Here is a 25,754-nt window from a genome sequence, read left to right on the forward strand (position 1 = left end):
GGATCCTTATTATTAATTCATAGGTGAGCGATATTTTTAATTGGTCATTAATTTCACATCATAGGTGGCTGAAGCTTATATAACAAGTTAAGTAAGAACCAAAGGCTCATCTGAACAGTCTTGGACCTTGTGGAACTGGAGATCAAATGCTATGTCAGGAATCATTAATAATTAATTGAAACCAACTATCCCATTTAACGGGAGGAATTCAGGAGCTCAGAGACATCTTCGCAGCAGAATCTGATCCTGATTCACATCACTGTGTTTCTGAGCTTTTCCTAGGTTAACCAGAATCCTAGCACAATGTTCCAGGTAAAATTTAAGGCATCTTCAACTCCTGAGAGGGAAATGCACGAAATGTATGTACCTGACCAGGATCAAGGTTCACAGCCTGCATAGCATCACAATGAGCATTAGGCAGATAGTAGTAATCCTCTTATTACATCTAATTGCCTTCCACCCCAGACTGAAACTCAAACATCTCATCTTCCTCTTAGAAAGCGAGTGGAGTCTCAGGTAGGAAGATGGAGATGAGGAGGAGGAAGCCCGGGGGTACTCTGCATGGTGCCTGGGCTACTGAGGATTTGTGAGATGGGTCTGTCAAAACATCATCCAACCCCAAAATTTTTGACAAGCCAGTGAACTCATTTTGTTGCTGTTTCTTCAGGCAGCTGTCATGGTGATGGATTCAGTCCACAGAGAGAGTGCTAAGAAAACACTGTTGTTGTATTGTGGAGAGCACTGCACACTCCAGCACAGCACTCTCTTTTCTGCCCCTACAGCTGTCTGCTTTGAGACATCTGACAGGAGCTCCTGGATGTGCATATGAATAAGTTCAGAGACAGATTAATCCAGAGGTCAGCCCATGGACATCAAAACCCTCCTCAGGGCTTGCTCTAATTCAGAAATCAGGATAGCAGCACCTGCACCAGATGAGCACACATCTGGGCTTGGCCCAGTTGAGTTAATGAATAATTAACTGGGTGACACAGTAACCCATGAGCATCCCTCTGGCTAGACAAAAAACCATGGGGAACAAGGAATTGATTGTCTAACTTCAGGTTTGATATATGCATAAACTTTTGAAGATGGGAACTGAACCTAGGAGGGTCTAGTGGGCTGAAAAGGTTCCCCTGGAATCATAGAATCATGGAATTATTTTGGTTGGAAAAGACCTTTAAGATCATCAAGTCCAACCTCTAATCTAACACCGCCAAGCCGACCCCTAAACCATGTCCCTGAACTACACAGCTTTTAAATATCTCCAGGGATGGTGACTCCACCACCTCCCTGGGCAGCCTGTGTCAGTGTCTAACAACCCTCTCAGTGAAAAAGTTCTTCGTAATCTCCAATCTAAACCTCCCCTGGTGCAACTGGAGCCCATTTCCCCTTGCCCTGTTATTCATTACTGGGGAGAAGAGACCAAACCCCACCTTGCTTCAACCTCCTGTCAGGGGAGCAGCTGGTGGGAACACTGCAGTCTAGTGGGGATCAGCTTGTGGGGGAACAACTCTGCCAGTGAGGTTAGTTCCCTCAGATTGATGCTTACACACATGGTGTCATTCTGGAGGCAAATGCCGGGCCTGGGCCTCTATCATTTGCCGGCAGAGCTGTGCAGAAGGAGGTATGATTTACACTGGCTGAGACACACTTAGCCTTTCCTCTGAACCAGAGGATGTACCTGGTTCCAGATATACCACAGATTCCAAGATCCAAAGGGCTGAAAACGCAATCCATATTTTTCAGCGTCGGAATCTGGCCACCCAAAAGGCTGTCGCCGGTGCGGGGGACAGATAACCCTACGAGCTGGCACCTCTGTTTTCTCTCCCGCGGTGACAAGCAGATCGGTGTTCGCTCTTGCTCTGCCTACACCCGCCTGAGGAGAAAGCGAAGCAGAGGCTCAGCTCTCCCGCATCGGGTGCCGTTCTCGGGAGCGACCACACTGTGTCCCCACAGAGCTGTACTTCCCTCCCTCCGCCTACCCGCAGGAACGCGTCCAACTGGTAGCTCATCTGCATGCCCATAAATATACCCCCCCTCCAGCCCTGCTCTAACCCCTACTTACATGGTTAGAGCTGGCAGCAAAATCATTCTGACCTTCAATTGTGACCAGTCCGCTCAGTTCAGGCTTGGTGAGGCGAGGACGGAGAGCCATAAAAAAACCCCGACCCAACAAACCCCCAAAACAAACAACAACAACAAAAAAACCCAACAACATGTAAAGGTCAAAATTCAAGGTCTGCTGCTCATTACTGAGAAATAACAACAGCAACCTTCCTCGTTTGCATAATACATTTCATGCTGAGACCTGAAATGTCCCAAACACAAAGGTAAGCACTGCTAGCCTCATTTCACAGAGGGAGAAGCATGCCCACAAGTGCCAAGACCACACAGAGGCAAGGAGCAGACCTGAACCCCATTAGTCTCCTGTCTGTCTAGGCCCATCCCACTGGATCATACTCCCACACCTGTGCGATAAGGTGACAATGTGGGGTTTTGTTTCTTTCTACCCTTAAATGTAATGTCTCCCAGGCTGAGGGATGCAAGTGAAGCAGCTCCTGCGTTGCCACCAAGCTGTGGCTATTGTGCCCTTTCAGCTGCCCTGGCAGAGTGGGAGTGAGCAGCTCCCCTGACCTCCCTGAGGTCATGCACCTGAGACACCCCAGCACATATAGAAACTGGCATTTCGGAATTATCTGGCCCACTACAGCAACTTTTAGGACATCTCTGGATCTCTGTGACCACACACAGATGTCAACAGCATCTCTGGAACACTAGAGTGTGCCAACACATATCTGGAATGACAGAACAACGTGGGCCATGACACCTTACCCTCTTCCCGTGTTCCTTCAAACACAGCAGGTCTCTTGAAAAGCTGGGTACTGCATTTAAGACACATGTACATTTCCACAGCCAGGTGTGCCAACCACCTGATACACAAGCGTGGGGTTCCGGGGCCAGATAAGGCTAATGGGGAGGAGAAGTTGAGGGCAGTAGGGAAAAGAAATACATGAAGGGCTATGAGTTCACAAAGCAGAGCTGCAGTGCCGATGGGGTACGTAGACATCCCTGGCCATACTGCTCATTGGGGGAAATGCAAATTGGAAGGCAGTGAAGGGCAAAGGAGAAAAAGTTAAAGGATGCCTTCAAGACCAAGAGCAGGAGCAACTACTTGAGACAGGAAAAGATACTTCTGCCTCCAGTATGGAGACTTTCAGAAGGCCCACAGGCAGTAAAGCCCTTGGATAACAGAAAGATAAGTCCTCATCCACCAGCAGGTTGCAGCAGATTCGAAGGAAAACTCTCAGCTCTCATAAGAGAGGTTGGCAATGACATGACAGAACATCCATGGGACAGCAGGCCTCACCTTGGACCACCAGCTGGATGTATGCACCACCAGCTTGTCAGTAGTAGTCACTCTGGTGAAGTTCATTTTTTCCTAGCAGCAAGCTGTCTGCCCCCAGGGCCAGTCCACCAGCCCTAGCTCAGCTTGGCACCCATGCCATCTCTCCACCTACCAAGGGCACACCACCAACCCCTCCAGCAATCAGTCAATCTAGCATCAAGGACTCTTCTGCTAAGGAATCAGCAGATGACACTACCAGTTTTGTCAGTCCAAAATAACTTGCTGGGAAATCTCCTATTCCTCAGGATGACCCCGAAAAATATACCTAAGCAACAAAAGGAGGAAACCAGTGATTCTGGTTTTGAGCAACATAATTTTCTGCCAATAGATCATGGCATAGGAGCCCAAGAGAGAGTCATGGATTAGGATAACTGAGGGCCCTGGGACTCTTTTGGCTCTATTTTTTCTCGGTCCTTTTGATTTTTGTCACCTTTACAGAGGGGTGCCTTGTGTTCTGATACCACAGATTTTATCAAATAGAAGAGCAAACAGCCCCTAGCCTGGACTGACTGCCATAAACAGCTATCAGAGAGATCTGGGGTCTGACTTACAGATTAAGAAAAAAAAAGCCAGGCCAGCATGTGGCTTGTGGTAATGCTCCCAGTCTTTCTCCCAGTATCATGACCCATGTCTTCTGGGCACAGTGAATATAAATGATCTTTAGGATTTCACGTTGCCCCAGTGATCAATGAAGAGCTTTTATTCTCTGTGTGATGCCTTGTAGAGCTGCCTTGTCTGCTTCTGTTATGGTTAAGCAAGGCCTGTGTGGTGAGTGTGGGACAGGGGGATCTCTATGGCAAGCCTGTCATTGCTATCAGTCCTCTGTGAACCTTCTCCTTCTCCATAACAAACCTGGACTGCCATACTCGCAGACAGAGTTTCTCACCACTATAAGCTGATCCCCAGTGTAAGGAGAGATATAGGGGGAGAGGGCTGACCAGCCTGCATGTCTTCCCTGGGATTGTGCTCCCTCTCCTGAGTCAGTGCAGCCAGATATGCAGTATAATGTGAGCTGGCTTTCAGGAATGACTTCTCGCCAGAAGCTTCTATATATGAGGCCAATGAAGATTACTGGCCCTTGACCACAGGAAAAGGCTTTACACTTGTTAACCAGAAAGTATTTTTACAATACATGCCTTTCTCTGGACTCAGTGACCTGTAGAAAGGTCCTCACCTCTGTCTGTTGGTGTCTCACTCCATGGACAGAGCAGACTCAACATGTCCAATCCCTGTCTCCAGTTAAGCAGGACCAGCTGCTCACCCCTGGGGCAGGCTCGTGAGGAAGATGCCCCAGGGCTTGTGCTCAGCTGATCTCCCAGGCAGTTAACTCTCAGGCATCAGAAGACACATTTGGCAGGAGCTCAAATGTGACTGACCTCTTCATGGCCATTTGAAGGGAGGCTGTGGAGGGTCACACAGCACTGATAAAGATGAAAGTGGAGATAATCACATTGTGGATACTGATATCTCATGTCAACAGGCAGGAGAGTAAACACTCGACAGGAGTCGCAGGCAGAGAATTTCCAGGAAGCACAGGCACAACGTGCACAGTCAATGCTTCTGCTCATGGTATGTAAAGGCTACCTGTGGCAAGCAGAAAGCCCCAGGTACAACCAAACCTTTTGGAATTGTCTTTGGGGACACCCTGGGGCAACACACAAAGATGATCAAGGATGGCCAGCTAAAAGGGTGTGCATGAGGCAGATGAGACTGAGGATAAGTATTAAGGGGGACTTGACTGAAATACTGTGGAGGGTTTGCCGGAGACATGCCATGCACAATGGATTGTTATACAGGGAGACAGGGTGCTCTAGTCCTTCACCAGAGCACCTCAAAGAGCAATGCAGATACAGGCAGGACTACCTATGTTCATTCATTCACTACTCCTGCTCTGGAATTACTCTTGGAATGCCTTAATCTTACTGAAAGCATGTGGCTTTATAGTTGCAGGACCACTCCAACTTCACCAAGCACTTGCCTAGTGTCAAGCCTCCTACCACAGTCTCTAGCTACTTCTTAGCACTTACACTGCTGCTGCAAGCTACTCATTTCTGACTACTTCATTAATGCAGGTGACATAAATGTCTTCTCAACAGTAGAAGCATGATATTAAATTGTAAAGCCTTAAACATTCACTGTGCATGTCTGCCTCCTGAAAATCATGAAAAAACCCCTGCATCTTTATCTCACCCACAACTCTTGGCCCTGACCAAGTTTAGCTTCCTTTGCCTTCCATATCATGTTATTAATGTGAACTCTGTTACTGCAATCTGCACTTTCAACAATGATCATCATCTTTCTGGCTTTTTTTGATTTACATTTTGTGTGGACGTAGCCTCTTTACAGCTTGAAGCTCAGGGATTATTTTTTAAGAGTTCCTGATAAGTCAGCTAAGTTGCTCTTGTGGAACTTGTATTTCTTTCCTTCTTTTTTTTTTTTCCCTTAATGATTTGGCTATTGAACTAAGACCATTTTTTCATGCAGGTAATATTCCAATAACCAGATGTAGTCACACAATAATTATCTCTATAACCAGACTTCATATAGGATTCATGGCTCCAAGCCCTTCACACAAGTCAGGTAGATGTTTTAAGCAGGAAAAAGAAAAGCAATGGCAGAGGAAAGACACTGACTTTTAAAAATACCACTCACTTCTCCTTGTTTAACTAGGTGAACATCAATTTTATGCACAAAATTATTATACACACTCTGAGAGACTGAGTTAACATGATTAGAAATTTAACTTGAGCATTTCCAGACTCTTGGTCACAGAGCTATTAATACAGATTCTAATTTGGGGTTTACATGGGAAAAAAAGGGGCAGCATTAAGTTGGTGGCAGTTGGGGTAGCTGGTTGTGTGTGCTCTCATCTTGCAGGCTGTTGAACACAAATAGCCGCATCAGGCATAGAGATGAGTTCAAAAAGCAGGGTCCGTAACACGTGCCCAGGCTCTACTGATTGCGTCTGTCAAATTTCAACTCTCAGCAGATTTGCTGTCTCTTCTTAGAAATGTGGTTAGACATTTCTCTTTTCAAGATGGAAAAAATGTAGAGTTTTTTTTCCACTCTCCTATAATGTAAAAGTGACTAAACATCTTTGCTAAACTTCCACTTACGCAGGCAAATTTAACCTTCAGGCAAACACCAAGCACGGAAAACTCCATCTCCAAAGGTAAGTGTTATGGAAAGTTAGGAGAGTGTGAAAAATAGAGGCCATAATGGAAACTATTCCTGCAACAGTAGGCAAATGATTATATTACCATATTGGATTCCTTCTCCACAGTGTTTCGTGTTTCAAGCCAACCCTGTAACGCACAGTGCATTGAAGACAAACAAAGCCAATAATGAACTGACCAAAATTCAATGTTATTCCAAGGAACATAGTTGAGGTGAAGTAAGTTATGTGGAATGGAAGTTGAGGTTAAGTGAACACAAAGACAAAGGAATTTGTGCAGTTTGGGGTATGTGTAGTAAATAGCTTTGCCTTTGCATCTGGTACAAATTGGAGTTGCCATGCAGAAAAGTGCATACCCTGGGCCAAAAGAGAGGTTGGTCTTAAAATTATTTCAATTGTCTTCGAAAACTAAATATTGCTTCTCTAGGATTTGTATTTGTGTAACTTCAAGATGTTCCATAGAGAACTCTGCAGAGTGCCAATGTTAAGATAAAATTACCCTACTATCTGAGGCAGAGCTGAAAGAAAGGCTCCTGTACCTGTGACCCAAGATCTCTGATGAGACTCATGAAGACGGCTTCCAAAAAAGTTGATGGTTGAGGAGAAATAAATGGTCCCCATTTCACCTTTCTAACAGACTCTTTCTTCTTGTTTGCTCTCTGCTTGATAGCTTTTTTTTTAAAAAAAAAAAGCTTTTTTTTTAAAAAAAAAGCTTTCTGCAATTTATTAGTTTGCCCTTCCCTACACACTCCATCACTGAAGGAGAAAGAAAGGACAGAGAAAGACTGCAGACATCTATAAGCAGCAGCTAAAATGCTATTTCAAATCTGTCTTAAGGTGCATGGCTGAACTGAGTAATTTTTGGCTTCCCTTGGACTGAGACTCTTCTGTTAGTTGTCCTTTCCAATTTTGCAATACTTTTTACTTCACAGCAGGAGCTGCCTTATGATCAGTAGCTGAGGAGATACTTGAAGCCAACCATTCTGGGCTCATACTTGAGACAGAGACATGTGGAGATGGATCCTGTTAGCTTTAGTGAACGCAGTATAGACACCTGCATTAAATTGCTCAAACCAGGCAAGAATAAGTGTTTTTAGGGTGTGACTCATCTGGCCGAAAGTAGATGATTGACTTAGGACAAGAGACAATATGCTCTACAAGTGCTTATTTGGCTTTATTGACTATGAAAGGTATTGCAGGGTGACTAGTCCTGCTGGAAATGCCTACATCATCACTCTCTGCACATGACCAGATAGATCCTAGTGCTGCTTTCTGGTGGAAGTCAGGACACTGATCACCACATCTAATAGAAAGCCTCCTGATTGTCAGTGTTATCAGCCATTGTGTTACTATTACTTACTTCTGTTCTTCTTCTGAATGCTGGAAAAACTGTGAAGCAAAAGAAGACCATGACAGCTGGGTAACATCTGTTAGCTTCTAAATGAAACTGTGGGCCATTTAAAAATCATCATTTCTTGATGATTTTTTTCAGCAAGACAAGTGTTAACATAACCTGTTAAAATGACCGTGCTCATTGCTATAGGAACCTGGGCTCTGAATTCTGAGACAGGAAAATCTGAGACCAGGAAGGAAAAGGAGAACATGTGTGGTACAAGAGCATAAAAAAAGAGAGCCAGAAGGAGGAAATAAGATTTATGTGGGAGCAAATCTATCAAGAGGGGCAGGAATGAGCCAGAAAAAGAGAAATATGAAAGGACTGTCTCTGCCTAAGTCTTCCTTAGTCCCAGTCATCTGGTATTTCCAAAAGAGTAACCTCACAGCCTACATGAAAAAAATGGCAGTATGCTTCTAAATTGTAGCAGGATTGCCAGAAATCAGAGGGTTCTTCACATGCTACTGGTCTTCACTGTCTGTGTTAGGCACATGGGATATCAGTGTTCTCTGAGATTCAGATAATCTTCTCTCTCTATCCTGCTCCTTACAGCTATTTGTCCCTATTGTATCTAGTCTTGCAATTTTCTTCTGCACCTCATGGGTCCCAAAAGCCATCAGATTTGAAGCCATCCCTAGAGGTCCCTTTGTCCTATACAATACTTAATTCTCCAAAACCTCCCTGACAGAAGGGGAGGCCATGCCTCCTTTCTCACCTTAGTAGGCAGTTTTCTTGCTCCTTCACAGGTCTGGGCATCAGGCTTATATTTACTTTATATCCACCAAATCTTGCTTCTCTCTGTCACCAAGAATTAAGGAACTCCTCATTGTAAAAGAATTGGGTGAGGGTGGAAATGTCTCCTCACAGTCTAGGGATCCTGGATAGTAAGGGATGGAAATGGGCTTTTTTGATATCATGTTAATTTCACAGATGTTTTATTTCTAGGTCATTGCAGACCTTTATTTGCACTGTTCCTTTCTTCAGCTACTCTTTTTTTCCTGCCTTTTGTTTCCACATCTCTCCATGGTGAGAGATCTGCTAACACAGAGGTCTCATTCACTCTCAAGCCTTCAGACCTTGCTGTTGCTCCTGGAGGTGAGTACACATCAGTGTAGATGTTCAAACTGCATGACATCACCAGGAGAGGTTTGTAAGTCTGCGGAAAGTTTGGGAGATCTCTTTCTCTCTCTATCCTTTCACTAATTGCCCTGCCCTCTCTTGTTGGCACATCTGATTTTCTTGAGTGGTCTTCATGGGAAGGGCTCCACTGTGCAATGATGACACAAGTCACTACCGGCCTGTGTCCCACTGTCACAGAAGGATAAGACATGGGTCACAAGAAAAAGGTCACTTGGACATCTGCATTTACAATTGCTCATTTCCACTCCTTCCTCCTTCAGTTCCCTGGGAACACAGGACCTTGTTCCCAGGCTGCTCCCTTTTTGACACATTTACCTCATATGTGCATAGCCTGATATTTTCTGGACTAATCATACTCCTCAGACCCTTATCAGAACCTAGTTCAGGGTGATCTTTTCCCATTGGCAGTCTCTGTATTTTCTTTTAGGGTTGCTGCTGCTCCCTTTGTATGGGGTGCCTGCCATTTCAGTAGTGGAAAGACGTTTTCTTCTGGTTCCCAGAGCACTGCAGAGGGGTAATACTGGCTGAGAGCAGCTGATACTTTCTGCTCCAGTCTTCACCTGGGCTTAAGATGCATATCTCATCTCTTACAAAGGCCACAGAGATTTTCCCTCACAGTTGACTGCAGCTGTAGCAGGTCACGGTCCTTCAGGTCAGTGGACTGGCTGTACAGAGGAGAAACCAGAGTCAAATAATGTGTGTAGCTTGAGTCACACCTTTTACCTCTCTTGTACCCCAGCTCTGGTGTTCTGATTAGCTGTCCACTGCACATTTGCATTCCCTATGCCCCTTGAGGAACTTAGCCCCTTGTTTCCACAAGCGGATAACATCCCAGGGCCTCAGGAAAAGCCACGCTGCCTGGATGAGGAGCAGAAGTGCAGAAACCATCCCATGGACAAAGTTACCAAGGACTGGGAGGAAAAAGGGCTGATTCAGCTTCAGAGTTTGTTGGTCAAGGCCAAATTCTGCCTGCTCACATCCATGCAAGTTTGTGGGATCCATGAAATTCGGCACAGCGCTCTACTTCAGCAAGGCACAGGATATAAATATCTTGGTTTAAGACTGAAAAGAGAGACAGCTAAAGGGTTTCAGTTTAGTTTCAGTGCTGCAACATGAGATTCCCCAAGGACCCTGTCTGAACCTAGTAGAATTGTTGGCTACTGCACTGAAAGATAAAATAGTGAAGAACTAACATGGCTTATAATGACTTGACTGAACTCAGATGAGAATTTAAATGCTAGTTTCCTGTGAGCCCAGCTGCAGGGGACTGTTGGGATGCAGCACATCAACTTTGGCCCATCAACAGTAAAGTTATTCTGAGGCTATCTGGCCCAAATTCACTCATTGGTTAGCTCAGCCATTTCAGAGCCCAGGAAAATGCCAACCTATCTCTGCCTCCAATTCTCAGAAATGTTAGCTAAACAAGACTCAGAGAGCATTAAATTGAGAACAAAACAAAAACAGAACAGGGCAGGGAAAGGAGTCTGTTGTTGCAACAGACTACAAGGAAAGGAAAGTTTGATTTTTATGTGTCTACATTTATTGTTAAAACTGGGTGTGATAAGGAACAAACTCTAAGCTTATAATGGGTATCCTTACAGTAGATTTTAAAAAAAAACAAAAGTAACCTCTGCTTCTGACACATGATGCCAATTGCATGATGCTGAAGTCCAGAGAAATACTTGCACAGCTAATCATAAGGAACAGAAATGAGAATAGGGATGTCATAAGAAATCCAACATACAAGGTCTACCTAGTTCAAGTTTGCTCACTTGCAGTCACATCCAGTGACTCTGTATGTGCTGATCAGTCTTACTTGAATCCTTCTTTATTACAGCTTTGCCTTGGGAGTTCCAACAATCACTAATGTTCTGCATACTAGAGAATCAAAATTATACCAATGCTACATCTACCACGATCATAGATAAAATCATGGTAGCTGTGATATGCTAGTATCTCTGGGGAAATTTTCAATGCCACAGCTGTCAGGTAAACTTTGAATTCCCCTCTCATTATTTTGATAGCCATGCAGCTAAACATCTGTTTGTGCTTTTGAGAATTATCATTAATACTGCTACTATCATGAGAAGAAAAATTAAGCAGACAAAGGCAACAGATATCTTCACACATGCATCTTTACCTTCATGCATCTACGTTGTGCTGGTGGCCAGAAGAGTGTGTTGGAAATGCAAAGGTCTGAGGTGCATGTGGAATACACTTTATGTTTGGTTTCTGGAAATCTCTACTGTTCTGGAGCCAAAAATAATTCTTTTCCTGCTTTTTTCCTACCATTTTTATGTGCACTTACAGTGGCTCTACAGCTGGTGCAATTTAAAATAATACCATTTCCAAGGCACGACAATGGTTGTGGCATCATTGCTGCATTTCCAATGATCTCATTTTGTCCTGCATCTACATAATTTAGAATTCTTTATAGTTCTCTATAAATGGGTTTCTATTAAGTAAGCCATAAAAATCTTTTAACCTAAGGTCAATGTTTGGCTTACAGTGTCTGTATTTAAATATGATTAGTGAAACTCTGCATTCTGATTATATAAATATAAAGTAAACTCACTGTAATTTTTCTCCTTTTTTTTTTTTTTAACTGTAGGCAGAGCATGAGATTTACAGTTCTTTAGTAAAACTGAGGGGGTGAGAATATGATTTGATTACAAGAGCAAATATAAGATCATATGACTGAAAAACTAATAGCCTCTCTTATTCTGATTTAGTCTGTTAAAGTAACTTTAGAAAAGGCTCAAGGCCTGAAATATTTGACTACTATTCAGTAAACTAGCCAAATAGCTTAGCAGAGTGCCCTGTAGAAAATCCTTGATTGACTTTCTGCATAACTGAATACTTTTCAGCTAACGTCTTTATGCAGCATTTTCTTACACATTGTAACACATTGTAAACAGATGAAAATTTATTGAGCTTGTTTCTGTTTAAAAAAATTATTGTGGATATTTCAATGGAGTGTGCATCGTTAACTGAGTTCAGACTCCAGGGACAACTAATATTTTATATCCTAGATAGACCCATACTGAGAATTGGACCATGTCACAGCTGTGACTAAGCTCCATCAAATAGATCACAGTAAGTCACCTACGTGTGGTGAGGGAAGATTTGTCTAAGAACATCTTGAGTTAAATGTAACTCTATTACATCTTGTGAAAAATATAAAGCACATTTTCCCTCATAAAAAATAATATGTGCAAGATCCATTGAAGACTTGTCTTGAAAATCTTTGTTGTATGGGTGCAAAACATCTAAATTATTCAGAGTGTTTGCTGGTGGGAGATGGAGTGTTATTCCACTGAGACACCAAATCAAAACTATTCCAAGTCACTCCTGAAAATGACTCCTGACTAAAAGAGCTGAAGGACAGAGCTCAAAAGAGCCAATAGTTTAAAGTTCAACTGCCTCAAGTTCTATATGGCTCCCTGTACTCCTTCATGTGCTGTTACCATTTAGGTTATAATGATAATGTATCCTACTTCAGGAGACTGGGTTGACACTTTAATGATTTCTTCCGGTAAAGCCTCATGCCTCAAGAGGTCACAGGCAATGCAGTACTCTGTTTTGCTTTAGGCTGGAGCTGAACACACTGAAAGGCTGTGGAGAAGCTTGTATTGCCCTTGCAAAAACACGTCTATTTGAAAAAAGTCTCCAATATTATTAGCCAAACATATCTTTCTACCTTTAAAGGCACTTTAACAAATTACCAGAATTCCAAGGTGTTCCTGTTTACTTTTTATGCAGACCTGAAGACTACAGTAATATCATTCAGTGTAATGGCAAGAAGCCACTGTCAGAGAATGAGGATACATCCAGAATTAGGGTGAGATCTCCCTAGTGCTGTAGAAGGCAAAAAACATGCAGAAACAAACAGAAAATCTCCAGTCATCACTCGGTCTCATCATTGAGATCCTTTATCATCTAGCAGCATTTGCGTTACTCCAGGCTGAGGCAGAGATCCTTGAGGACACAGGGTTTCATGCAAAGAAAAATAAAAGCATGAGCAGATATGCATGAGCAAGTCAGAAAGTCTCGTATGTAATAAAGATGTACATTGCAGTTAAATCTCTGATGAGGTCTTAATGCCAGTCTCATTGTCACGAGGGCTACCTCCACAGCAGCAATGACAAGCTGTCCTAACAGAAGGGTTCAATCACAAACCCTTACCCATTTTCAGGACCTCCAGATGTATTTCCTGTAAGGTAAGTAAATAAACCTTTAGCTAATATTCAACTTGCCCATTAACAAAACTGGTAAAGGACTGTGATTACTGCTGCAGTTTACTCCATGATGATTTCAGGAAAGCGTTAGATGGCAGAGCAGTGAGCTTTGTTGCTACACAGCCCGGGACACTGGTTATGGATATAGTTTTATCTTTCTAAACCAATCAAAAAAAGAATCCAAGAAACCTGTAGAGACACACTTAAACAATGGCAAAGTCCAGTTTGTCTCAGGGATTGACCTGAACCTTCCTTTTAAATGTAGTTCTTGCTCCCTCTTACGAAGCTGCGATATCACAGTTTCCCAAGGTCAGGACTCAAGATCCATCTCCCCACCAGATGTTCACAGCCTGAGGATATCCTTGGGAAAGTACTCCTTCCCGAGAAGATGAAAACCTTTGCTTGTATCTTGTAACTATGCACACATTAGAGCTTCCCTTACAGAAGTTCTTTCTGTGGCATGGAGCAGGCAATATGCCAGGAGGATAGAGACTAGGACTACTTGCAGCTGGTGAAACTGTCATTAATTTACTACTTCAGTTGTATAGATCTTCAAACTAATTTATACAGAAGGTCAAACAGATGTCTGCAAGAGCTGGAGAAGGAAAACACCACTTCTTAAAACTCTCTTACACCGACCACTTCTCTTCCTTACACCAAGCTGAATTAAAACATAATAGATATGTTTTGATGGATCTGAGCAGCTTCTTACCGTATCCAATGGTGTCATAGGTTCATCTGTGGAAAGAGTGTAAGAAACAGGGCATATAACACAGTTCTTCCCCTGACACATCTTCTGCCTTTCTGGCAATCGGTGATTTACCATTTGGGCTGAAGGCTGCAGGCTCTAGACAGTGTTTATTAGCTACAAACAAAGCCATCTTACATGAATTTGTGTAATCTGTCTTCTAACTGATTTAAACCTTTGGCCTCCACAATACGTTGTGATTATGAGTTTCATGACTTAATTACATACTGTGAATTAAAAAGTCCTTCCTTCAGTGTATTTTAAATCCTCTGTCTGATACTTTTATTATCTTCTCCTTTCTTCTTTTATTACCGGAAACAGTAAGTAATCCTTCCCTGTTCCTCATTCTGCATGACTTTATGGACCTATATTACCATTCATCTCTTTCCCAATCTATTAGTCTCTTCTCCTACAGAAAACATTAAATATTTATCATCAGCTTTATTTCCCTCCCTCCTATCTTTTTTCTAGCTGTAATAACCAGAACTGCTCATAATGGATATGAACTTCTGTTTTTGGTTTAGTTCCTTTCTATTGCTACCTGTCTTTCTTTTTAATCATCACTGAACACTGAACTGGGTTTTCAGGTAATTATCCAGTGACTTTCAGGCCAATTTTCTGAATGGGAGCAGCTCGGTTAGATCCCCTCTCTGTTCATAGCTAGTGTAGGGGGTTTCCAATCCCACCCCACGTGTATTATCTTACATGTGTTAATATTGTACTTCATATGCCATTTTATCACTTGGTCATGCTGTATTGTTAGTGCCTCCTGAAAGTTTTTACAGTTCACTTTAGACTGTGTAAAGCCATACATGAGTTTTGTACTGTTAGTGTAAGAACAGCTACAGAATTTCACTAGAGTTAATTGCTAGCACCAGTCCCAGCTGACATCCCAGTGGGATCCCACTAATGAACTCCTTCCATTTTCTTCTTTTTCAATTTTATCCAATTGTTTATCCATTTGTTTATCCATTTGTTTATTTAACAGCCTGTGCTGAGTGGCCTTGATAAAAGGCCACAGAAATCACTGTTATTCACAAGGTTCTTCATTCCAACAGTTGTGGCGACTGATGTGGATAACAGAGAGCACATAGTAAGCATCAGTTTAACTGTACCCACTTGGTTTCCCTTTGTGCACTAGGGTCTAAGCCATCTAGTTCTGAAAATTCGTTACTAATCATTTCATCAAATGGTTGTTCAGCTCCTTCTGAAGTTAACATCTTCAAACAGTTCCTCAGATTATCCTCTTAAAGATGTTCTCTTACATGAAAACTTCTGGATGATCCACTATAGAAAACACTAGCACACGGTTCAGTGCTATAGCTGTTGTGAAACGCCTCTCTCTGTTTTTTTCATATAGTCATATACATTGGTTCTCAAAGCCCTCCTCTTGCTACTGGAAACATAAGGGCAACAGCAAAAGGACTGATGTCCCTGCAGCCACTCTTTCCCCATGACACCCCCAAGGCAGTTCTCTGTCCCTGCATTAGCAGACAATCTGATGTGCAACCTTTCTCTCTTTCACTGGTTTTTCCTCAAAAGAATAGTCAGAAAATTATTTAAATGCTGTATTTCTGTTATCATCTGCACAAGTTGCAAGGATTGTGATTTTTTTCCAGGGAACCTTTTAAGAGTTTTCCAAGCTTTAGCAATGAAGAAATAGCTACCCCCTACCTGTTGGCCAAACAGCTGCTGTAATTTGATTCCTGCTCTTTTCTTTTTGGTTCCTATTCTCCTGGAGAATTGTTAGCTATTGCTGAAATTTGTATTGTGCCTGTTTTTATTAATTCATCAAATGCCAGTGAACTGGTTCCTCATTCTGTTTGACCAGCTGTTTCTTATAATCTGTTGTTACAATTGGCTTTAAAAATCTCCCAGGAGGAGCACAATAACTCACATTTGTCAGATCTGCAGTAATTCATGAAAGATGGTTAGTATGTGGAAATCCACATTTCTGAAATGCAAGTATCAAGATACCAGTCCTATTGTTGAAACCAAGATGGGACTTCCAATACAGCTCAGTTGTCAGTTACGATTCCACCCCTCCCACCCCCACCATCCCCCTGCCGTATTATTGCATACACTGAAATTTTCTGTGTTTGGTCTTAGTCCAGAGTCTAATTTGTTTCCTTTTAAGAGAGAAGAAAATTTGTTCTGATTAGCACGAAACAATCCAAACAATTAAGAAAATCACTCAGATGCTTCTTATACTTGAGTAACTCAAGAAACACTCTTTTTTTAAAGCCTCACATTTGGCATGTGTCTAAGAAGAACATGTGGTTTGCCTTGATAGAAGAAATATGGTAACGAATGTTCAAACATTTTGTAATTTGTAATTGTCCTTACTGGTTTAGCAATAAGTATATAAGTATAATGTTCAGAGAGTTTTTAGTTATGGCTATTTGACTGCAACCCAGACCATTTTGTTATCTGATTTGACTCAGGACTTACACAAGATGTCATTTAGAAACCACTGTCTGGTATTATACAATGTCAAATGCATACACCCTGAAGAGAATCTCAACATTTTCTTTACAGAAACTGTGGCTCAAGGCTTGTTTTGATGCAGCACCTTCTCATTCAGACAACAGTTCTGTATAAAACAGTTCAAGATTATAGGCATAAACTCCAATGTGAAGTAAAATATTTTAAAATCCATTCTGGTACTTATGAGATGTGTAGTTAAGTGCAAATAGAGAAGCAGTAACTGATTTTTTCCTAAAAGTTTGATTCTCTGATAGCATAAAGAAATACAGCATCAATGAACAGGTAGCTGTATCAGTTTAGGCCATATCTTCAAATTCAAATGATCTGTATATTTATGATATCATTCAGCACATGCAGCCTGGTAGCATGAAGGCAGATATGTCTATATGGAGATCTCCTAAAAGAAGCCTAAGATAATCTCCACAGTGCAAAGTAAGGTGGACATGCAAGCCGGCTTCAAACACACTGCTCATCAACATTACATAGCCTCGACATCTATGCCCTCCTTGGAGGAATCCCCCCTTGGGCTGACCATTGGACACCTTGCTTCATCCACTGTTCCTGCACGCACCCCACTGACAGAAGAACCTGGGCTCCAGATCTGGCCATTGAACTTCAAACTCTTCTACTTTACAGAGTCAGAGTCCTCCTGGCCACTGGTCCTCTGGCACGTGCACCCAAAGAGTGGTGGGGGCAGGTAGAGGCAAGCCTAGTCTTCAGAATAAGTTCAGAGCCAGTGTGTCACAAAAGCTGAAGCTGGCTCCACAGCCTTATGAGTGATGGCAGGTAGGGACTGTGAGTGATGTCTCCAAGGTCAGGACTGGCACTAGTCTTAGGTTGCCCATCTCACATAGCTGAGAAGCAGTATGTTAACAGCTGCCAACGGAAAAAATATCAGCTGTGGGCAGCTTGATATGTAGCCCAGAAACAACTCATTAAAAAAACTAAAGGGCATGCTCCACCTCTCCCCTCTACACCTACAACAGCTCTTCCAACTTGAACAGTTTCAACCCATGCAGCAGCCTGAAATGCAGAATATGCACAAGTGGGTGAACTTTAGTTCTAATGTCTAATCCTCTGTGTCCTAAGGAGACAGGCTCTTCAAAGCACTCAGCTGCTGCTTCAGGTTCTCACACATAACTTACTTGCTCAGAGAACAAGGAGTATCTTTTAGCTTCGTTACCAGTAGGTAACCCTGTTGACTTTAGATGCAGTGAGATCCCTGGTCTAGCTTCCTTGTGGGAATGACTGCTGACAAATAAAACATTGCCAGCTTGCGGTTGAAGCACAGGATCTTTGCTCTATTCCTGGAATTGCAGCAGATTTCCGGTGTGGCTTTGGATGAGTCACGTAAGCCAAAGTATTCAAACCTGAGGCCAAGCCACTGGGTGCTCAGCAGCTTGAAAATCAGGTGCTTGTTTATTTGTCTAAGTATAGATTTGTGACCCTTATTTTTTACATCCTTTTTAAAAAAATCTTTGGCCCATGTGTCTCAGATTCAACATGTATATGAACACCTTACACACCCAGGCAAACCTCCCACCAAATTTGGGGAGAGAACTGTGTTCCCTGGATATCCACCCAACTATCTACATACAAATATAGGTGCCCGTCTTTTGCTTACAAGGCTGATCATGTGGGAATTCATCTCTCTGAGACAATAACTTCTGCCTACAAACAAGGAAGACCCAGAAGCACACTTCTATCTCTTCAGTCCTTTTGGAGGCTCAGTACTTTATGGGTCAAAAGGCTTTAATTTCATACCCAAACAGAGAAATGTGAAAATGATGTTTTGTACTGATGTCTATCATACCTATGTAACTGCACTTGATTTGGACAGTCATTGAATATACCTTTTGTATTCCCTGGGGGAAAAAACTCAACAGTTGCTGAGGAAAAAGGTCTAGGAGTTGTTTTTATCCTGAAAATGAACTAGATTAGTTTTCTGTCTAAAGGAGGAACCCCAGAATTTGCCTGCTACTTTTTTTGTTCCCACTCCTCCCCAAGACAAAAGGCTTCTGTCAGGATCTAATCACCAGAAAATATAATCTAAGACCTTTGTAAGCAGAAAAATGCAAGGTAGAGGTCCAAAACCACTAATTATTTTTCATTCCTTGTTTTAAATAACCTGTCAAAATAAACAAATACCTTCTAGTCTGAGACTTTCTATGGCAATTTTTAGTCCTGGCTGAATTCTAACAGCCAACTTATAACAACAGTACACCCTTATTGGCAGTGGCATGTATGCTACCACGGTAAAAATATTTTCAATGTGCAGACACTGTATGGTATTTAAATAGAAATATCCTTTTTATTTTTGCTGACAGAGTCCTCAGGCAGAACTAGCTGATTGGAGAAGCAGAACTTTTATTAGCATACCCAGGGGCCAGCTGGCTGGATGCTCTGTTCAACACACTGCCCAAACACAGGAATGAGTTATCAGGAAGGAGGAATAGGGTATCTAATCTTAGTTCCCATTAAGACCTGCATAGTAGAGCCTAACAGAAGACACCAGTGACATACTGCATACCTCAGAAGATGGAGGAAAGTGTGTCTTTTTCTCCAATATGCAGTAAACATGTCAGATATGTCACGAGAAGCAGGTATAAAAGCAGGTGAAGTCTCTGAAAACACTGGTGGTGAGTGAGATTTCCTAGCAAAGTGGATTAAAAATCCAAGGGAATCTTTAAACCAAATATTGGCTTTTGTAGAACAACAAAACCAGGATAGTGTTTCCACTCAGCCATAAAAGTTACTGCGGTTGTGTAATCATGTTGAGTTGTGGCCTTAGGAAAAGTTATAAAGCAGCTGCAGCAAATTAACTTTTCAAAAGTTATTATGGATTGGATGGAATCTAGAAAATTCCCCCATGTTATTTTTTTTTAATAGAACTGTAAAATGAACAACGGTGGATGAGATCTCATCTCAAGCCTCTCGCCCTGTGCAAGCACAGACTTGGAGACTTGAAAGGGAAATGTAAAGCCAGCAGCTGCCTTCCTTTCAAAACATACACTCTCCTTGCAAAAAATGGATGGGTATAATTTTTCCTCTCTAAGGGCCTGATCCATATACCACAGAATTAAGCCAAAGGAATCCCATTATAGGAGCCCAGTAAGCCTTAAAAAGGTATAAATTTGTGGGACTGATCTCAAGTGACTGGCTTTTTGTAAAATAGTCAGGGATCTTCACACAGGAGAAAGAGGTGTGCAACACCAGAGGGAAACCCATGGGAGCGTTGCCACAGCTGGCACGGGGGCAAATTCTGGTTTCAGTGGGATGCTGTAAATGAGAAGTCACTGGTTCCCAGGTTAAAAGGCAGCATTTGATCTCCTGGGTTCCAGCAAGCCCAGAGCAACATCTTCTGACCTCACCTGGGAAGCCATTCAACTAGTAGGAGGCACTTTGACTTTTTAGGAGTAGGCAGTTGCTGACCTTATCATTACATATATTCTTAGGGTGTAATTTAGGAAAGGATACAGTCCTTCAGACCACCTTGAGGCTGCTGAGCTCAGGGAGTAAGTAGAAGACAGAGGGTCCAGACAATATCAGGAAAATAAACCAATAGTACTCCATAAGAAGATGTGAAGTAAAACAAATAAAGATGTTGGTGTCAAGGTTACTGAGGTCACAAGTATTTGGACTAGAAAATTTGTCATTTGTGAGATGAATAGGCTTGAAAACTCCTGGATTGAGCTTTGAGAAAACCTCACAGTAACGCTCAGAAACACAGAGCGAATGGGGGGCAGGTGTGGTAGAAAAGAGCACAATGTCTTGATATTTGAAATGAAATCCGTACTGCTGCTACTTTAGGACAAATGCCTTATATCTTAACCCATAAAAGCTCTTGAACAGAGAGTTCAATTTCTTGACTAGAAATGCATTACCTCTAACTTTTTTTCCATGTTCTCTTGCCCAGTCAGTGGTCTGAAATGTACATATCTTCCATTGGAATCATCTTATATAACAAAATCTGAAGCACTGGAGAAATTCTAGGACTTGGAGTTCCGGGTTCTTGTGACGGCACAAGGTGACAGTCTCAGAGCACTTGGGTTCGTGTTTGGTCTAAACACATTAGAAAAAGGTCAGTGCTTCCAACATACACACTCTCTGAGTATTTAGAAACAAATCTGAATTGACAATGCCACCCGTAAGAACGGGGTACACAGCATTTCCATATCCATTCAAAGCCAGCTAATGTACCAAATCTGAAGGGTCTGACCCATTACAATAGTAATATGTGCCACATACGTAGTTTGAGACCTTCAAGATGTTCTCTTAACAAAAATTAATGACTTCTCACCAACACTCATGTGAGATACACAAGTATACAAATAGGTGAAACCAAAATATTTATAGAGTGACCTAGTTACATTTGGGCCTGTTAGACAGCGCTCTTGCCCATGAACAGTTTTCAGATGTGCTACAATTTGCAAGTCATCAACTTATGGCTGTAGCATTGTGGGTGTACAGAACGCTTAGCTCCTCCATGATCTTCTTTACTGCATTCAATCAGAATCATCCAAAGGATGAAGCTGGGTTTATCTACCCAAGCAGTTGACACAGAGCACACAGATGCTTTGCATACAGAAAACAAAAGCCTTTGCATTAAAAAAAAACCTGTTGACAAGTTGTAGGGTATTTTTAATATCCACAGATCAGCCTCCCTAGGGGGGAGTAATGATAGAGGTGGGCTGAGGGGCTAACAGAAATTTTGCAAATTAGTTTAACAATATATCAATTTGGGGGCAATTATTAGAAAACAAAGGAGTTCAAAGTCCCTTCTTTCTTCGTGTGTCCTATCTCAGATCTTGTCTGTTTACCTTCCCATTTGTCTGGGGCAACTGGTGTCTCTTTTGTTGTATCTTTACAGTGCCTAGGGTCAAAAGCCTTAGAAGAGCCTCTGAATTAGCGATGGCCATCCTCTGGCCTACACGCCCATGGTAGCATGTAAACTACTTATAAAGGATTCGAGAAAAGTAACTGAGGAGAGGAGTTATCACCACGCTTATGCTATGCTACACTTCTGTTAAAATTTTTGCAGGGGTCCACTAAACTGGGAGACATTGGAAAACACTGCTCTAAATGAGCTTGTAATGAGATTTACCAAAATAACAGCTAATCTGTTAAAGGATACAAGCTTTCCTTAGAAGCTTTGTTCCTCGTAACGCAAACAAAATTACTAAGGAAAAAAAAGACCAACAGTTTCCTGACCCAAATTGGAAGACCAGGACAAACTAACCTGAAGGATGGATGGACGGATCATCTCCACGTGTCATGACAGCCCCTTAAAAGTCAGTATGTGACTATTCTGCACCTCTGCTGGAAGGAGATTCAAAGATACACTCACCAAACACCTCCCCATTTCATCACTTCCAGAGTTTTCACTTGATTGCAGGAACTTTCTATTGATTCTTACCCAGAAACAGGTACAGAAAAAAATTCAACTGCGGAAGCTGTTTTGAATTGTTTGCTCTTGATTTGTTTGGTGCACAGAGGGCAGTGTTTTCAAAAACCCTCCATGACACTACAACTGTTCTCTAATGAAATGTCAGTGGGAACTACCACTGAATTCACTGGGAACAGCTTTAGGCCAATGCTAGGCTCTTTCTGTAAAAAAAAAAAAAAAAGGAAAAAAAAAATGTAGCTCAACAAAAAAAACAGCAAAAAGCCTTCAATCTTTGTTTCCCTTAAAATGAAGTCTTGTGAGTGCATTACAGTGTCATGCCAATCCAATGGGGACTCTCTCCATACTGAGAGATGAAATGCAGAGTCTTCTAAGAGTCCCCCTCACCAGCTATCTCATCAGTTATAGAATCATAGAAAGTTGGGTTGGAAGGGAGCTTTAGAGATCATCTAGTCCAACCCCCCTGCAGAAGCAGGTTCAACTAGATCAGGTCACGTAGGAACATGTCCAGGAGGATCTTGAAGACCTCCAAGGAAGGAGACTCCACAACCCTTCTGGGCAGCCTGTGCCACTGCTCCCTGATTCTTATATTTAAGTGGAACCTTTTGTGTTCCAGCTTCATCCCATTACCCCTTGTCCTGTTGCTAGCTACTATAGAAAAAAGGGATGCCCCAACCTCCTGACACTCACCCTTTAGATATTTGTAAATGTTAATAAGATCTCCCCTCAGTCTCCTCTTCTGCAGACTAAAAAGCCCCAGTTCCCGCAGCCTTTCCTCATATGAAAGATGTTCCATTCCCCTGATCATCTTGGTGGCCCTGCACTGGACTTTCTCCAGCACTTCCCTGTCCCTCTTGAGCTGAGAGGCCAGAACTGGACACAGGACTCCAGATGAGGCCACACCAGGGCAGAGTAGAGAGGGAGAAGAACCTCCCTTGACCTGCTGGCCACACTCTTCTTGATGCATCCCAGGATGCCATTGGCCTTCTTGGCCATGAGGGCACATTGCTGGCTCGTGGTTAGCTTATTATGAATCAGGACTCCCAGATTTCTCTCTGCAGGGCTGCTCTTCAGCAGTTTGACCCCCAGCCTGTACTGGTGCATGGGGTTGTTCCTCCCCAGATGCAGGACTCTGCACTTGTCCTTGTTGAACCTCATGAGGTTCCTCTCTGCCCAACTCTCAAGCTGGTCAAGATCCCACTGAATGGCAGCACAGCCTTCTGGGGAACCAGCCAGTCCTCCCAGTTTGGTGTCGTCAGCCAACTTGCTGAGGGTACACTCTGTCCCCTCATCCAGGTCATTGATGAAGATGTTGAACAAAACTGGCCCCAGAACCGATCCCTATGGAACTCCACTGGCCACAGGCCTCCAACTCAGTTCTGTGCCACTGACCACCAACCTGTGGGCTCTGTCATTCAGACAACTCTTGATCCACCTCACTGTCCACTCATCCAAGCCATACTACTTGAGGTTTCTGATGAGGATGTTATGGGAGACAGTGTCAAAAGCCTTGCTGAAGTCAAGGTAGATGACATCCGCTGCTCTCCCATCATCTAGTCAGTCGGTTATGCACTCATAGAAAGCTATCAGGTTGGTCAAACAGGATTTCCCCTTGGTAAGGCCATGTTGACTCCCCCTAATAACCATCTTTTCCTTCATATGTTCAGTGATAACATTCAGGATGAGTTGTTCCATCACTTTTCCAGGGATGGAGGTGAGCCTGACCAGCCTGTAGTTTCCTGGATCGTCCTTCCTGCCCTTTTTGAAGACTGGAGTGACACTTCCCTTTCTCCAGTCCTCAGGCACCTCTCCTGTCCTCCATGATTGTTTGAAAAATGATGGAGAGATCCTCTGGTATTTTGCACTTGGGGCCTTCAATTCCTTGTCTAACTGTGCCCTCTTACATATATCCCCTTTTGCACATCTATATCTCCTTTCACCTTCCTCAACTTCTTTCATACTTTCATACAATTTTAATTCAGGTCACTTCTTTTATTCCATTTATGAGCATGTAATTGTGTTTGAGAACCTATACTATCCTTATTTGTATGAATGATGGTTCTCATTTCTGCTCTAGTCCAATAACGATGAAATCTTTCCAATAAAGAGTTTCCCAAAGTGAACACTGTTTCCCAAACACTTTATTAAACAAAAATAATGATCTCATTGGTAGGACCTGGATTCCTTGTCACATTGTTCGTACTTGTTACAGGCCCCATCCAAACCTTATCCAGAATTAGTGGAAGTTTTTGCATTACCACCAAAGGCTTTAGGATTACATGGTAGTTTGTTACAGGATAATTTTGGTTTCTCTGACATGAACAGTCTTGCTCGCACTCCTGCATATTTCTGCTGGGTGTTGTATCCCACAAGGGGTGTTGCATGGTTACAAGAATTTTTGCCTTCAAATATACCTTCCTTTAAGCTCACTTATTGTTTTTGGAAAGTGCTCAGTTCCTTTAATTGTTTTCCTGTTAATAAACTTTCTCTCATGAATACTCTCTCTGTGCTGGTGGTCGGTTTTATCTTTAGAGAAGGCAAACAGAAAGGCAGTTGGTCCATGCAGACTCAACTGCTGCTTAGCTTTAAGCTGGCATGAATGAAAGATTTTACGGGTTCCATAGTGTTCACTTCTGGCACAGAACGCTCAGTAGCTGAGATCGTGCACAAACCAGCTGCTCTTCCATGTGACATGTTCATTGTCCCTATAGGAGCATTCTGAATCCAAACTCTGTGCAAACATATCATGGAGAACAAAACTGGCTTATCTCCATAAAACATTCATAGGAATGGGACAGGAAGCTGATGCATTATGTGCTATATTTCTTCCTCTGTGTTCCAGAGAAAAATGTTAGAAAAAGAACTAAGATATGGGTCATTAAGTTTGCAGTGCAATCAAGTTGTAGTCATGAACTAAGAACAGGAGACAGTCACCAGCTTCTTGAATACATGGTAGTAAATGGGGATAAAAAAGCCCCAAAACAACAACAACAAAAAGCACCACGTACTCAGTCTTTGTAGCTGTATCTACATCTAGAGTGAATTCAGGCTGCTGCAGTAGAATCAGTGTAGGTAACTGAAGGTCTGGCTATAGGCCTCCTAAGCCCAGACTTGCTCCAGGTCATTTTGGTGAATAACAGTGTACATAGACCAGCATTTTTCAGGTGATTTTAGACAGCTCTATACCTGAATTGACCTGAAAATCCTAGCCTGAATATCTTCAGTGGCAGCAGAAAACGACTCTCAGCTTCTTATACACGTTACAAAGACGATGAAGAGAGGGGAGCACCTCCCTTATGATGAAAGGCTGAAGGAGCTGGGACTCTTTAGCTTGGAGAAGAGGAGACTGAGGAGTGTCATTAATGTTTACAAATATGTAAAGGGCAGGTGTCAGGAGGATGGAGCCAGGCTGTTCTCAGTGATGGACAATGATAAGACAAGGGGTAATGGGTAGAAGCTGGAACATAAGAGGTTCCAAAGAAACATAAGGAAGAATTTGTTCATTGTGAGGGTGAGGGAGCACTGGAACGGGCTGCCCAGATGGATTGTGGAGTGTCCTTCTCTGGAGATATTCAAAACCCACTTGGATGAGTTCCTGTGTGACCTACTCTAGGTGGTCCTGTCCTGGCAGGGGGGTTGGACTAGATGATCTTTTGAGGTCCCTTCCAATCCTTAAGATTCTGTGAATCTGTGATTATTTGTTGTAATACAAACAAAAGAAACCCCTTGTGTCTCCAAATAAAATCCACGCATTTTTCTAAGG

Source organism: Colius striatus, chromosome 1 (assembly GCF_028858725.1).
Source record: "Colius striatus isolate bColStr4 chromosome 1, bColStr4.1.hap1, whole genome shotgun sequence".
NCBI lineage: Eukaryota > Metazoa > Chordata > Aves > Coliiformes > Coliidae > Colius > Colius striatus.